Source organism: Saccopteryx bilineata, chromosome 1 (assembly GCF_036850765.1).
Source record: "Saccopteryx bilineata isolate mSacBil1 chromosome 1, mSacBil1_pri_phased_curated, whole genome shotgun sequence".
In the NCBI taxonomy this organism is placed as follows: domain Eukaryota; kingdom Metazoa; phylum Chordata; class Mammalia; order Chiroptera; family Emballonuridae; genus Saccopteryx; species Saccopteryx bilineata.
Genome location: NC_089490.1, coordinates 252,413,730 through 252,428,622, shown reverse-complemented (window position 1 = coordinate 252,428,622; position 14,893 = coordinate 252,413,730). Strand labels below are relative to the sequence as shown.

Sequence of the window (14,893 nt, the reverse complement as noted above, 5' to 3'; positions counted from 1 at the left end):
ACAAACAAATGAAGCTGGGACTATACATTATATGTTCATTAGGATTTAACTCTGAGGCTTTATAATCACAACTTATGATTTATGATAGGCATACATCTTTCCATGTTGACACTGTTTTCTTTGCTCAGTTATTAGGCATACCATCTTTATATTCTCATGGAATCCTCTTTGGGTAGAAAGAAATAAAAACATGGAGGTGAACCTATTGATCAGAATTCCTGAAGGAGTCTATGACACAGTCCCTCCACTTAAATTGCTTGTATTTCAAGTAGATTTCACAAAATTAAATTGGCATAAATATGGCTAATTCCCGAGACCAATTTGTGTCTTTTCCATGGGGAAACCACTTGCACCCTAAATGTCTGTGTGATGTGATGCTGTATCATGTAAAAGAGGCGGTGGTTCCTTCCGCAGTTGCCTCATCCAAAGGGGTATCGTCCCCCGTAAGGGGCACATGCGTTAGTTGACCTGTGAAATACTCCCCCTGGAGTGTTTAGCAGCCGGGAGTGTCCTTCCCTGAGTGTCACAGGAACTGTGGTTCCAAAAACAGTATCTTCTCTGTCCTCTCTACAGAATGCATCACTCACATTTAGAAGAACTGGTGTTTCTTTTTTTTTCTTTTTTTTTTTTTATAAATAAATTTTTATTATAATGGGGTGAGATCAATAAATCAGGGTACATATATTCAAAGAAAACATTTCCAGGTTATCTTGTCATTTAGTTCTGTTGCATACCCATCACCCAAAGAGAGATCGTCCTCCGTCACCCTCTATCCAGTTTTCTTTGTACCCCTCCCCCTCTCCCTCCTTCCCTCCCCCCACCCCCCGTAACCACCCCACTCCTGTCCATGTCTCTTAGTCTCGTTTTTATGTCCCACCAATGTATGGAATCCTGCAGTTCTTGTTTTTTTCTGATTCACTTATTTCACTCCACATACTGTTACCAAGATTCCACCATTCTGCTGTAAGTGATCCGATGTCATCATTTCTTCTAGCTGAATAGTATACCATGGTGTATAGAAGAACTGGTGTTTCTTTTTATGGATTATTCATGGAAACTTTCATGATGTAGAGAAGGGTTTGTGAAACGATAGCAGATTTCATATCTCTCTCTCTCTCTCTCTCTCTCTCTCTCTCTCTCTCTCGTGATCCTTTCCTTCTCAGGTTCCCTAGAGACACCCAATCTAAGCAGTCCTGACCGAGAAATGTTGGCAGGTTGTTAGTACCAGGAAGAGAAGCTGTAGGCTACTTGGATAAGATGGTGCGCGCGTGCTTGCTCTCCCTCCCTCCCTCCCTCCCTCCCTCCCTCCCTCCCTCCCTCCCTTTTCTTTTCTGTTTTTTGGTTAGTCTGCACAGTATACACTGGGTGGCAAGAGGCAGCCCATGTGATTATGTGATTTTTAGACTCATTGTGACAATTTTATCTTTTATTAAAAACTCAATTTGAGCCGTGCTGGTAACCCATCTTTATTAAAGCCAGATTCTCCAGCTACTTAACACTCTTCAGCTTCCATCTGAAACTTCCTATGAAGTCACTGGGCTCCCTGGTGGTGTTCAGGATGAAAAGAGCTCATGGTAAATGGCTCCACCAGTCCTCAGAACAGGTATAAATAGAGCACTTCAGGGTGACAGCCCGTGAGCGCGTTCACCCACGCTGCGCCTGCCCCACTGCTGCAGTAGGAGAATCGAGGCTTTGCGGTGCCTTCCTCCGGCGTGGGGCACCCCTGCCACGCACAGCTGCCAGGGCTGAGAGGCAGACCAGCACGTGCATCGGCTCCAGAGAGGGTGGGGGTGTAATCCCCCCATGATGGTGGCCCTCCGGGCCTGCAACCCCATTACCCACGGCAGGTTCCTTGACACTGCTGTATGTGAAGTGTTTACTCTCCAAGACTCTTACTATCTTTTGGGATCTAAGTTTAATAAAGGGCATTAATCTTAAATAATGATTTTAAAAGGCTATTTTTTAATTAAGGTGTGTATTTCTAGTTCAGTGGGTTGGTAAAAGGGTTCCTTGTTCTTATTTGCTGACAAATGTGCAAGCATATTGGACAAACTCTAACATTCCAATTTTATCATTTTCAGTGTGCTCATTCTTTATAACAGTGTTGGAGCGGGGTCAAGGGTACGCACAGTCACCCTGACTTCTGGTTGACTCTTACAAGACACACACATTCTGCTGCTGCTTTTCCCCAGTGACCACAACGTCCACTACTTGACCGAACGCTTGACATTTCAGGGCAAGGCGGTTAGTTTTAAAATACTCCCATTGAAGGGAAAATAATACTTACCCCGGCTTCCTCCCTTCGTGCCCCTCCCCTTCCATCTCACCAGTCTGCGCTTGTCTGTATTAGTGTGTTTGAACTCACTCCCCTATCTGGAATGCTTATCTAAACAGAGAGTTAGAGCCCTGATAAGTTGGGCGGAAGGAGTTGTTTCCCTTCCTCTGCATGGAAACATTAAAGCTGACCTTTCTTGGGGGTTCTATATTTCTAAATTAGGGAAGAAAAGAACTCAGCCTCAGAAACAAAATCGCAGTGCTGTCACTGGCGTGGAAATCCGTGGGCCCTGTACAAATTGACATTCATTCGTCTTAAAAGTTGTCATCCACGCTGTTGTGGGGTTTGGGTGGCCCTGTTGCAGTAGGAAGTCATTTCGTCCCTGAGAACAGTGGGCACTGGTGGTGTTGGTGGGCACAGGGGTGTCTGTGGAGTGGACGCCTGCAGGTGAGAGGAGACGGGCGGCCCTTGCGGACCCGGCTGAGCACTCATCCCAGGATTGGCAGCAACACGTTGCCCCAGAAGCCCTTTCCTGGGATAACAAGGCCCTTGGGACTTCTTTTTTTCCAAGTTTAACCCATAAGTACATCCCTACCCTTACACACACACACACACACACACATACACACACACACACACACAGAATAGGTGAATAATTATGACTGATCAGTGGTGCAATTGGGGTAACTGGCGGTATTTGTTTACAAACTCGTCCGAGTTGAGTCACGTGGGTGCCTCACACTTCGGAAGGGTCCTCAGCAAAGCTTGTTCCTCACCTGACCCTGGCCTGATTTTCCAATTCTCACCCCTTAGCCCCCTTCACAGTGAGTGTGGAGAGTCAGAAGTGAAGGATAAGACCTGAGGAGCCAACGGACCCTTTACACAGGAAGATCATGACCAGAGCAGTGACATTGAGTTTCTACCCAAATGCTTGCATTTACTTTGCAATTTAAATAATAATAATAATAACTAATCCAGTGCTGGTCCTAAAATACTGCCCTCATTTATTATCTAGACCCCTGGTCGGCAAACTGCGGCTCATGAGCCACGTGCAGGTGCTACCTCAATAAGGAATGTACCTACCTATATAGTTTAAGTTTAAAAAATTTGGCTCTCAAAAGAAATTTCAATCATTGTACTGTTGATATTTGGTTCTGTTGACTAATGAGTTTGCCGACCACTGATCTAGACCACTCAAGACCCCATCTCCTGGGACATTTCTGGCATTCAAGGTCATCATATTCAGCTGTCAACTGTTGTCAAAGACCCGTCTCAGTCTGGCCTCCTTTGGGGAGGCTTCAGGAACATGCGCTGCCCTTGGCCCGTGGCTATGCTGTGTGTGAAAGCCAGAAGTGTTTTGAGGGGTGGATTATGCCCCTCGTACGTTGCCCCCTGAATGTTCACCCACATCCGGGGCTTTTACAGTAAACCACAGAAGTATTCCTTCCCAGTTGAGGACAAAACCAAAGGAGGAAATTAAAAGCCTCGTAGAAAAATGCAGAAGTTAGCAAACCAATTGCACATACGCTTGTAGTGATTTCACTGTGCAGTTAGGTTATAGACTTGTGTTGATACCTTGGAAGTTCAATGGGCCTTCGAAAGGGGCTCAATGTCTGTGTGCTGTCCCCCATCCTTAGATGGAAAGTACGTCAAGATCTCATCTGCTTTGTATATATATTTGATGTTCTTTCTGAGACTAACACTCTGCGATTTCACTTGCTAAATGTTTCTCAGGGGCCCGCGTTGCTCACTATTGCGTTCGAGCCGGGTTTTAAGAGCTCCATGTGTGTCTGTACGCCATCCCTGCTTGCAGCTTTAAAAGCTTTCCTCTCCTCTTTGATGATTGCTGATATCCTGCTGAGTCCAGACGGCCTCACCTGTGCACCTCCAAACCTGGACCTCTCTCGTCACATTTACGAAAATATTTCTGATGTTTCCCCATCTCCAGATACCTTTACAATTATGTCTTCTTTTTTTCCAACTCGGCCTCTGTCTTCTTTCACCCAGTGCACCCTCTGCTTCACCCCTTACTTCATGGGTAGCTGCGCACGTGGGGGTCATGTTTCCTTGGCCGTGGAACAGGCTAAAGCCTCAGCTACCCGTGGCCATGCGCTCTCCCTGCAGCGGCCCTGCGATGGCTCAGGATGGGCCAGCCAGGGCCACTTTGCCATCCCCGCGTGGGATGGAGAGCTGAGAAGTCGCATTGTTTGCAAGGAGGAGGCACAGCGCCGTCTTCTGTCTGGTTAGCAAAAGCGTTTTGAAGAATCCAGCTTCGGTGTGCGTTGCCCATGCACACCGGCCACGGCTCATCAACTTAGAAGCCAAAGAGCCCCCTTTGCACTTGGTGATGGCGTTTGTAAATGAGGGTGAGGGCAACAGCGGATCCTTCCGGAAAGCTACCCAGCAGCTGCTCTTGAGGATCCGGAAAGTTCGCCCTAGCTGCTCTTCTCAAGTCAGAAACTAGAAGAAGCACTATTTTCTGGATCAATAAGGTTGTAAGGGTACTGTTGGTATTTTTTTTTAAAGTGACCTGTGCCCTGAGGAGTAAGTAGTCCTGCAGCAGGAGGGGATGGGGATGCTCTCCTCATTTGCAGGCTCTGCAGAGACAGGACCCACAGAGTGCGTGTTGTACCCACAGAGTGCGTGTAGACTCCCCACTAGCGACAATGATAATGCTGATGGGCCGGCCTCAGTGGGCGCTTCCATCTCTGAAGAACAAAGCCCTCTCCTGAAAGGTATGTCTGTGTCTCATCTCCGCCAGGATGCACTGCGGTCCAAGCCTTTGGCATGGTCCTCCACGTGCAGATTCCTCAGAGAATGGCTGGATGATTCAGTCCATTGGTATGTCCTTCCACTAATCCTCCTATCTGAAGTGATACCAGAGACACGCTTAATGAGTTGCAGCTCTCAACTAAGTTGCTACAACTGGACCCGAAAGGCTTTTCTCGGGGAGGCCAGCTCCCCCTTTCCCTTGTCTGCTTACTCTCAGGGCCTTCCAGGGAACACATGGCTGGTCCCGTTCCAGAGGGGCAAGTTGTCCTCGCAGATGCTGTTCTTCACCAGGAAAAAGAGGAACAAAAGCTGTTGTCTTCCCCTGGGACCCTGAACCTGGAGCAAGCCACAGCTCCGTGGGTGTCGTTTGTAGTGACCTCCTCCCTCATATAAGTCTGCCTCTGCCATTCCAAATCCCAGAGGCTTGAGTTAGAGCTAAACCAGCCCTTTGATGTGCGGAGGGAAGAGACATGGTGAGACCTCAGAGTCCCAACGCGATGCCTTATGTCTCTTCATGGTGGGAACAGCCTTCGGAGCGGTTTCTGTTGGGTCGGTACCAGCCATCTAGTCTTTGTCCTGGTTTCAGAAGAGATTCCTCATACCTTTTTTTTAATCCTATCAGAATATTTTAAGTTAGCCATGGTTTTTTTTTTGTTTTTTGTTTTGTTTTGTTTTGTTTTGCTTTAAAAGACCTATCACCTACTTCTGTCAGAATAAAAACTTGCTCAGACATAATCCTTTGTATTCTGGAAGCTCATCTTACGTTTTTCTTTCTGTAGTCCATTTCGATGCTTTATCTAGATACAGCCCAGTTGAGGTGAAGGTGGTTTCTCAATGAAATCTGTTCGGAGTGTGTCTTTTTTTTTTATGATTAAGTTTGAGATTTTCTCCTTTGGACTAGGAAAAGCCAAACTGAGAAACAATGGGTGAACCACAGGAAATCACCTGGCAAGTGAAAAGCCAACTTGAGAATATATTAATAATAGTCTCTCTTTCTCCCTTGATGTAAAACTTCAAAACATCCGATGCCCTGGTTGATACTGTTGTTCTCCGATCAACATCATTCCAAAGAAAAGGAACTAATGTGACAGGGATGCATGTTTATAATTTTTCCTTTCCCTTTTTCCATTTTTACCACTAAAATAAGTGAATGGTGTGGTCGCCAGAATAGGGATGTAACATATTATGGATCGGGTCATAAAAGTAGCACCTGTCAGAAATAGCATATTCTCTGCAAAATAGAGTAATGTGGACACTTTAAATTATTTAATGCTAGACATGAGGGTGGTAGTTTTAAAGTTGCTTTGTTTTATTTTCTCATGGTTTACAAATGGGATGAGCTCTTGAGCGGGTCAGTGGCTGTCAGGTGAACTTCACCCCTGCTCTCTGTGCCCACAGCCACCGTGCACATGCACGGCCCACCTCACTGTACTTATTGTCTTTCTCAGTCCTAGCCTACCCAGTTAGTCTTCCTGCCCCACGACACCACGCCTGCACACGGTGCCTGAAGGAGCAGACAGACGACCCTGGCCGTCCTGTTCCGAGGCGTAGCCTGGGTCTCCTCCTCTCCGTGGTACCTCAGCTTGGTCAGTACCCTGCTCCGGTGTCCCTGCCCAGAAGGTGGGCGAGCGATGGGGGAGAGGACCCAAAACCCATTTGGCTTTCTTGTTGGCAGCTCATTCAGCTCTGTTCAGTGAACACTTGCTGAGCGCCTACCCCACGCCGGGCCTTGCGCCAGATGTGAGATTCGCCACATGAGTGCCGGGTCTGCTTTGGGCAAAGACTCAGCCAGGTCTTCTTCCTGGAGACTTGGCTCCCTCGCAGGGGAGATGGAAACCATGGCCAAGATGAATGAATGAATAAATGAACCAATGCACATCCATATGTGTGTGGGAACAGAACTCGGGCTGAGGCAGCGGTTCGTTCGTAGGGGAGGGGTGTCAAGGAAAACAAAGAAGAGAGGTGACAGAGAGGGGAGGGAAGTTCCAGAGTGGACGAGTTGGGTAGGTAACAGCCCCGAGATGTGAAAATTCATACTCAGAGTGTTTGGAGAGACAGGAAGCATGTTGAGGCACAGATTCCAGCAGGGTTGGGCTCAAACTGTTTAGTTATAGGTATTTTTCTACCTGATTTTAGAGTGTTGGTCCTGGAAGGACAGGGATCACATTCTCTGTTCTCTGCATCACACACAGACTTTGCTCAGGTAACGACACCAGGAATGTGTGTGGATTTAAATTGAACAAACTCAGAGAGAGCCAGGGATATTTGCGTGTGCGCATGCGGGTGCCTGTGTGTGTTCCAGTCCCTCTCGTTTCCTTGCCCTGCCCACTCTGTGCTGTCTGTGAATAATGAACTGACTCAAACACTCAACAGAAGGGAAGAGGAAGAGATAAGGAGAAAGAAGAAAAGTTGACGTTCAGTCTAAACCCTCCTGGGGCTGTGACTTCACAGGGGAGGGCTTGTTTATAAAACATACATATAAGTAATCAGACTTGAAGATAGTGTGATCAGGGTAAATACCATTGGGGAGATAAAGCCTGGGGACCACAGTCTCTCAGAGAAGGGAGATCTCTCCATTAGCCATGGCGATTAGGGATTGCGAAAGTGGCGTTTGACGGGGTTCTTAGCAGCGGCAGCAGCAGTGGCCACGGAAGGGGCCCAGCCACTGTTCTAAATGCTCTGTATGTCCCCATTCTTCTGAGCCTCTCAATAAGTGCTATGAGGGAGGTAGGCGTTCTTATTATAATTATCTTACACTCGTTTTCAAAATGAGGATACTCAGGCCTGGGACAGTTAGGAAATTTACCCAAAGTCAAAACAGCTAGGAAGCAATCAAATGAAGACTTAAAAATAGGTGTTTGGGGCTCACAGTATCACCCACATGGAGATAGGGCAGGGGGCCATCAGGAGAAAGGCCATGAGCAAAGAACTCCTCTCTAGGAAGGACAAGGCAGGTGTAAGGAGTGACCGCACTGGGCTTGGCTAGAGGGCTGGGGACCAGGAATCTGAGGACTGAGGGTGACCACCTTCCTGAATTTGGATTGCCAACCTCCCATCACAATAGTACCTCCCTCAATGGATTGACGGAAGGGTTTATGAGTTAAGGTGCTTTTTAAATCTTAAAAGGGTGCCCGACACAGAGTACAGTATCTAACGATGGGTCCCTGGGGTGGCTGAGGGGAGTTGTTAGACTGGAGGGTGGAAAGGGGGAACGAGGCAAGTCTCCTTCATCTCACAGTCTGGCTGCGGGCCCGAAGGCTGAGGATGCCTTCCTTGTGGCCTTGACCTTCCCACCCACCCCACCCGGAAAAAAACAGTGTTGGAGTCTGTTGTTGGGTGTGTTCATGTGGCATTAAAAATTCCAGATGGCATCTGAAATCTCATCTAAAAGATAAAAACAGGACGTGCTGTTAAAAGTCTACCACCCCAAACACCACAGGGAAAAACAAAATCTCTATGCATGCACTACCACCACCTAAAAAAGAAAGAAAAAATATATGAAAATTATATGTTAAGCATCATTTGTCTTATACAGTAAAAAACTGAACAGTGCCTTGGATTACTCTATAAAAGAATGATCTACCGAAGAATTACTTTTTACTGTGGTACATTCAATCCATTCTCAAAATGAAATAACTTCAGTTGAGGTTTCCTATGCTGAGAAAATTCTGGTAAGTTGGAGTCCATATCCCTTGGTAATAGTGTTGACAGGTACTTCTAAGAAGTCCCTAAAATGGCCCTGGCCGGCCATTTTGTACAGTTTGTTAGTGCATCTTTCCGATGTGGCAAGATTGTGGGTTTGATCCCCATCAGGATACACACTAATAAAATAAAATAAAAATAACAAAAAGAGAGAAGTCCCTACAAGAGGAAGAATGACTCAACACTGGTGACTTTTAGTGAAGCTCTGTGAAGAGGTTGCATGGGGTTACTCAACTCCAGGTGGAGGTGTCACTCCAGTTTTAGGCGTCTACATAGACCCCTGCTTCTGCTTAAAAAGGATTTGAAGTGACTCCTATGAACATGTTAATAATAAAAAATTTGAAATAGAAAATCAGGACAAAGAAAAGCGGTAATAGCAGCAAGCCTGTGGGTCCAGTCACTGTTCCGATTTGGTCTCATATTCAGTGCTCTGAGTTTCTGGAAGATAAAAGAGGGGAGGGGTCATGATCTGTGACATGTCTCATTATTGGAAAGGGCAGGGTGTGTCTTCCATCAGGGAAGAGAAAAGCTGTTTTAGTACAATTCTAAAAGACTTTGTCTTCTTGCTGCAGGAGACAGTGACTTAAAGAGAAAGTCATGGCAACGTCTTTATAGTAAATGTAGTTCTGAATTTTTCTGTGGCTTATTCTTGTGGTGGCATTAAATAACGTGAGGACCCTCATATTAAAATGCCATGGAGTGAAGTGATTTTACAGCTTATAGGCTGTACTTGAATTTCCTTCAAGGACAGGATTCGACATCCTAGAAAGGAAGCTAGATGGCCCTTATGAAATGATGTCCTGTGAAGATTTCTTCTCTGAAGGGGGTCTGCTGCTGAGCAGGAAGTAGAAGGTGTTGTGTCTCGTGCGAGTTACGGAGCTCTAAGCGTTCCTGCTTGTGGGGAACCCACGGGTGAACTGTGCCGCCCAGTGACAAGGGCGTGGCTTTTCAGTTGGGAAGATTCAGAATCCTGAGCCGTGTTCTCGCCTTCCTGGAAGGTCACCCAGCAGACTATATCTTTAAGTAAGTGATTATTGACCCACATCCCCTAAATGCGTGCAGATGATAAAAATTCCGATTTCACTATGCCAGTTACAAAACAGCTGTGCCTTCTCTCTGTCGCATGACAGAGATAGTGTGGTGTAAGGGGAACTTCTGTTCTCAGCTGTTGTGTTCTTCATGGTCACACAACGCACGTTTACTGGGCCTCTGCTGTGAGCTGGGACACCTTCCTGCATCTGTCTCTGGACAGGCTCACTTCTCTTTTCTTTAAAAACATGCCCTCTCTGCTTTTTTAATTTGTTCACATGCATGTTTTTTTGTTTGTTTGTTTGTTTTCACATGCATGTTTTTAAAGTACAAAACCTACCAGGGCTTGTTTCAAGCTGGTAATTCAGAGGGAAATTAAGGAAAAGTTGCTCATCTTTGCTCCCCAGTGTTCCTATGCAACATTATCAATTTGACATGGCTTCTTCCGTACCTTTCCCTACGCTCAAATAAGTCTTACCTGTGCAGAGAATGTGTCTAAAACTTAAATGTATGTGTCTAAAACTTGGTGATGTTTTTAATGGAGCTGTATTTATTGGGTTGGATGATAAGAGGAATGTGCCCCTAAGGATAACTGGCTTTCTGTCGTGTATGTGTTTGATTGTTCTTCCATCCTGAGACAAGGGAGGGGAGACATTTTTGTCTCCCGGCAGAATAACTTAGGGGCCCAACACCCCACCGTGGGCCAGAACCATTCCTCTTCTGATTAGGACCCAACATGCAGAATGTGATAAGCTTGTACTTTTCTGATGATGCCAACTTCCCTCTGATGTCAACTTTTGTTTGTATCTGTATAATACAAGTTAGACATACTCGTTAATTTTGAAACTGTGTCCAGTAACATCGTATCAGATCTAAATACATGCTTGGTGTCCTTCTCAAAATTCAGCGCGTGAGTATCCTTTCACTGAGTTTTTCTTAACAGAGAAGTTATGTTTTATACCATTACTTACTGTGCACTCAGTGAGTATACTGAATCCTAGGAACAGCATGACCCTGACATTGCAAAAAGGAAGATTTATAAAGTCTGAGTATGTACTTGTATATTTATATATGTATGTATGTGTGTGTGTATATATATATATATATCCACCACAGAATATATAGCACTTTCATGCCTGTGATAACACTTGAGGATGATTAGCTGAAGCAAGGTGGATGAGCCCTGGCCACGTAGCTCAGTTGGTTAGAGTGTTGTCCCAATACGTTACAGAGTTGTGGGTTCGATTCTTGGTTGGGGCACATACAAGAATCAACCAATGAATGCATAAATAAATGGAACAACAAATCAATGTTTCTCTTTCTCTCCCTCCCTTCTCTCTATAAAATTAATATATATATATATTTTAATGGATGACTGTTGAAAATACAGGAATACTTTGTGTGAAGCTTAAATAGCAATGGTACTTGAAATGTTTCTAGAGCCCAAGACTTGCAAACAACCCTGAAATATGACGCAGGGGTTTTCCCATGTTAAAATTGTTGGGCGTGGCCAGCCCTTACCCAGGAAAACCAAACACACTCCCATCTTTTCCCAAAATTTTACTCCCAAACCTGAAGACCAGTATCCATAAGTGAACATTGTCTCAAGGAACATCTAAGAAAGCACTCTTCGGTGTCTGCAGTGTACACGTGGGGACATACGTGGTTTGTGGCAGGGACGGGACCTTGGGGGAGACGTTCAAGGTGGGGGGTCGTTTAGTAGTGCAGTGTCAAGCTGTCCCCGCTGGGAGACTGCGCTCCCAACCTCAGTGACACCACCCCAGGGTGGCCCTCCTGTCCTGGAATCTTGAAGGAACCCAAAGGCGGAGGCCTTGTCGCATCCGGTGGGTTCACCCCCTCTCTTTGTCAATCACTGGTGTACGATCCGAGTAGACGCTACACTCACGTTCCTGGAGCCACATGGTCAAAATAGCACTTTATATTCAGTGTGAAATTCTTAAAATGAAACCCAGCTGGCAGATGGGAAGGATGGGTGGGGGAGGGGACTACTGGGTGTGCAGGGGGCTCATCATTTTCCAGGGGAGCTTTTTTTTTATGCTTCGTGCAGACACAGGAATATTTTTAAACATCTGCGATACAGCCAGAATGAATCTCTTAAACCTGAACTCGTAAGAGTCTCATTTATAATCGTTCATAAAAATATAAAAAGAATGAAGAGAGTTAAGCAAGCCATTCCAAATCCTTGCCTGTAAGAGTAGAGTCATTTGCTCATTTAGGGAACTCTTTTTCTACTTAATAAATTATGTCTTTCATTGCTTTAGATAAGTCCTTGGCTTAATAACCTAATTTGAGAGAGAGAAAAGAGCCAGTCCCGTTCACTTCCTCCTAGATCTCGTGTCAAGAACGTCCACCCTTTACATTGTCCATGTTGATCTGTTCCCTTTCCTTCTCTCCCCAGGCTATGTAGGAAGTATCCTATGCCTTGGCAAACCCCATTCCAGAACACAATCCTTTTTTTTTTTCTAAATAATTTGCTCATATGCCAAAAATATGGAACGCTTCACGAATTTGCGTGTCATCCTTGCACAGGGGCCATGCTAATCTTCTCTGTATCGTTCCAATTTTAGTATATGTGCTGCAGAAGCGAGCACAGAACACAATACTTTTAATTCCTGCTCCAAGCATTGACAAACATTGGGTCATCCTACATAGCTAGTTTATCAAAGCAGGTTGCCCCTTCTAACGGCCCCCGAAGGCAGTTCAGTTCAGCCTGTGGCCAGGTTACTGCCTACTTGGAGTCTGTGACTTCATGTAAGAAGTCAATTCGAATGCTTCAGCAGCCACGAGGGATTTCAACTCAGTCACCTGCTTTACTAAATGCACAGCATTTAACGGACGAGAAGTGTGTGGGTTGTATGTAGTGTTTATCTGGAGGAGACGCTGGAGTCAAGTAGGCAAGGATTTATTTCTTATACCCCCTTTCTCTGGAGCAACATCTTCTGTTCTTCTTGTGTGAAAGATTAGAGGTCATGCACAGGCCTTCATTGATGGACTCTGGAGTGTAGATCCCCTTCTGTTAAATGTGATGAGGACAGGTATCAGATAATTCATTGGCTGAAAACAAACACATGCAGAAGTGAATGTTATTTGCATGCATCACTTTGTATTAATTATCCCATTATTGGCATTTACCTTCTCATTTACAAGTAGGTAGCAGAAGCCGTCGTGTGTCAGATCTTGGCGTTATCTGATTTTTATCATAAAATCGGCGTCTGACTAATGGAAACGTCAATGTGATAAGGGTGGAAAGAAACAGGTAATAATTGCAAGGTAAAGGAAGTCCACAGTGCAGAGCATTCCATTGGCCTGTTCCTGAGGGAGCAGTGTGTGCGGAAGGTAGTAACCCAGGGCATCGGCGAAGGGAGCCCGGGGACGTTCCCCGGTGGGTATACTTTTCCGTTTGGTTTCCACTTCAGAGTCTAGAGGACGGGAATAAGTCCTATTTAGAAAATATTTTACAGATGCATTCAAAATAATGTAATATTTGGTTTGTTGTTTTGGGGTTTTTTTTAAGGATACTGTATTTAGTAATGAGGTGTCCAGTTGTCACTGTCATTTGCTTTCCTAGCTCTGACTATTTCTACAGGAAATGGCGAGGCTGTGGGTGTGGGTAGGCATGGGCTTGAGTCAAAGTTTTTGTTTGTAGTCTCACAAGAGGATTTGAGGTGACAGACACGAGTATTGATTCCTACAGTGGACATGATTTCATGTCACACTCTAAACCTCAGGTTGACGTGGGTATTTATGACTTCCCTCTGTGAGGGCTTTTGATTCAGACAAGATAAAAGGTATGATTTGAAATGCACAATGGAAAAACACACACACACACACCTTATTGGTGCTGATCTGAACTGGTCATTGGAAAGTCAATGAGGACTTGGTTCAAGTGCTTTATCATTCAAAAAAATAAGTAAATGTGTACCTTAAATAATTTATTTTCTTTAAAACATACAAATTGTCCTCATCTTTTGATACGGGTTGTTCCTCAGAGCTTGTGGCCACACATTGGAGTTCTGTACTCTGCCTCCCTCCTGACACACAGCCAGCCCCTGCGGTTTCCCGCGCCTGTGTCTTTAAGGGGAGCAGAGGTGAGGGCGTGTGGGAAGCCATGTGCGCCTTCGGCTCCCCGTGTCTCCCCCAGGTCCGGTTCCTCGGCGCTTTGTCTCCAGGGACTCACCTTTGTTGAGTTCTGTCACAGAACACACTTAATCCGTTTAGTTTTTCAGAGGAATTAAAGTTCTCTTTTTGAGTTCACATGTTATCCATTGGTATCACGCTTAATTCAGTTACTTCATGAGAATAAGGAAGACCATTGCCCTAACGCGGGCTGGGAAGCCGGTGGGGAACAGAGGCGAGCTGCCGTGACCGTGACCGAGAGCAGCCCCCTGGGCCGTGAGCAGCAGCCTCCGTGGGGTGTCGTATCTGCCCGGCTTCGTCTTTGTGGTGCATACAGTTTCCATTATTGTCTCGTCCCAGGGCAGTGGGCTCAGGTAGCCCCAAACAGGTGGCAGTTTATGAAGAGAGCTTTTGTTGTAGGAGCTTTTGTTTTGAAACCAGCTGAATATGTGTCCTTATCTGTGATAGCGTGGTCTCTACCTCCCACCCACCGCAATGAACCCAGCCCCTCTCGGGTCAGTTGTGTGGCCAGCGTTGTCACTGCTGCATGCAGGGCCTTCTCGGTGTCCACGGCACTGACACTACTTCCGCCTGACTTGACTTAGTGGCTTACATCCTCATGTGATACTGCCCGTCCCGTCCACTGCTGCGCCAGCTCCTTGAGGCCCAGGGACGTGAGTCCTCCCTTCTGTCTCCAGAGGCGGACAGAGTGAGACGGGGCTCCTTCGTGCCCTTGTTCCAGCCCCACAGAGCGTCCCGACATGCCCCACCAGCCTCTGTTGATTTGCACTTTGAACAGGAATAGACAGAGAAGATGCGCCACCCGGGGCTCCCTGACAGAGCTCCTGGTCTTCCTTCCCGTCCGGCTCCCCGCCCCCCCCCCCCCCTGGTTCCAGGGCAGCAGCCTGACACTTTGCACGGATAAACCACAGGTGGAGCCATCAACAGGGTCTTTGTGCTTTGATTTGTCCTTAAAAG

At 46.1% G+C, this 14,893-nt stretch overlaps 1 protein-coding gene and 1 non-coding gene across 3 annotated transcripts in view; one reads left to right on the top strand and one right to left on the bottom strand.

The window, feature by feature from the left end:
* The window catches only part of ARL15 (ADP ribosylation factor like GTPase 15), a 378,507-nt gene that overhangs the window by 350,474 nt on the left and 13,140 nt on the right, over positions 1-14,893 (top strand). The gene's annotated exons all lie outside the window — the stretch shown is intronic.
* LOC136321565 (U6 spliceosomal RNA) lies at positions 12,284-12,390 on the bottom strand. Its single transcript, XR_010728716.1, has one exon. It is a non-coding gene; the product is annotated as a U6 spliceosomal RNA (small nuclear RNA).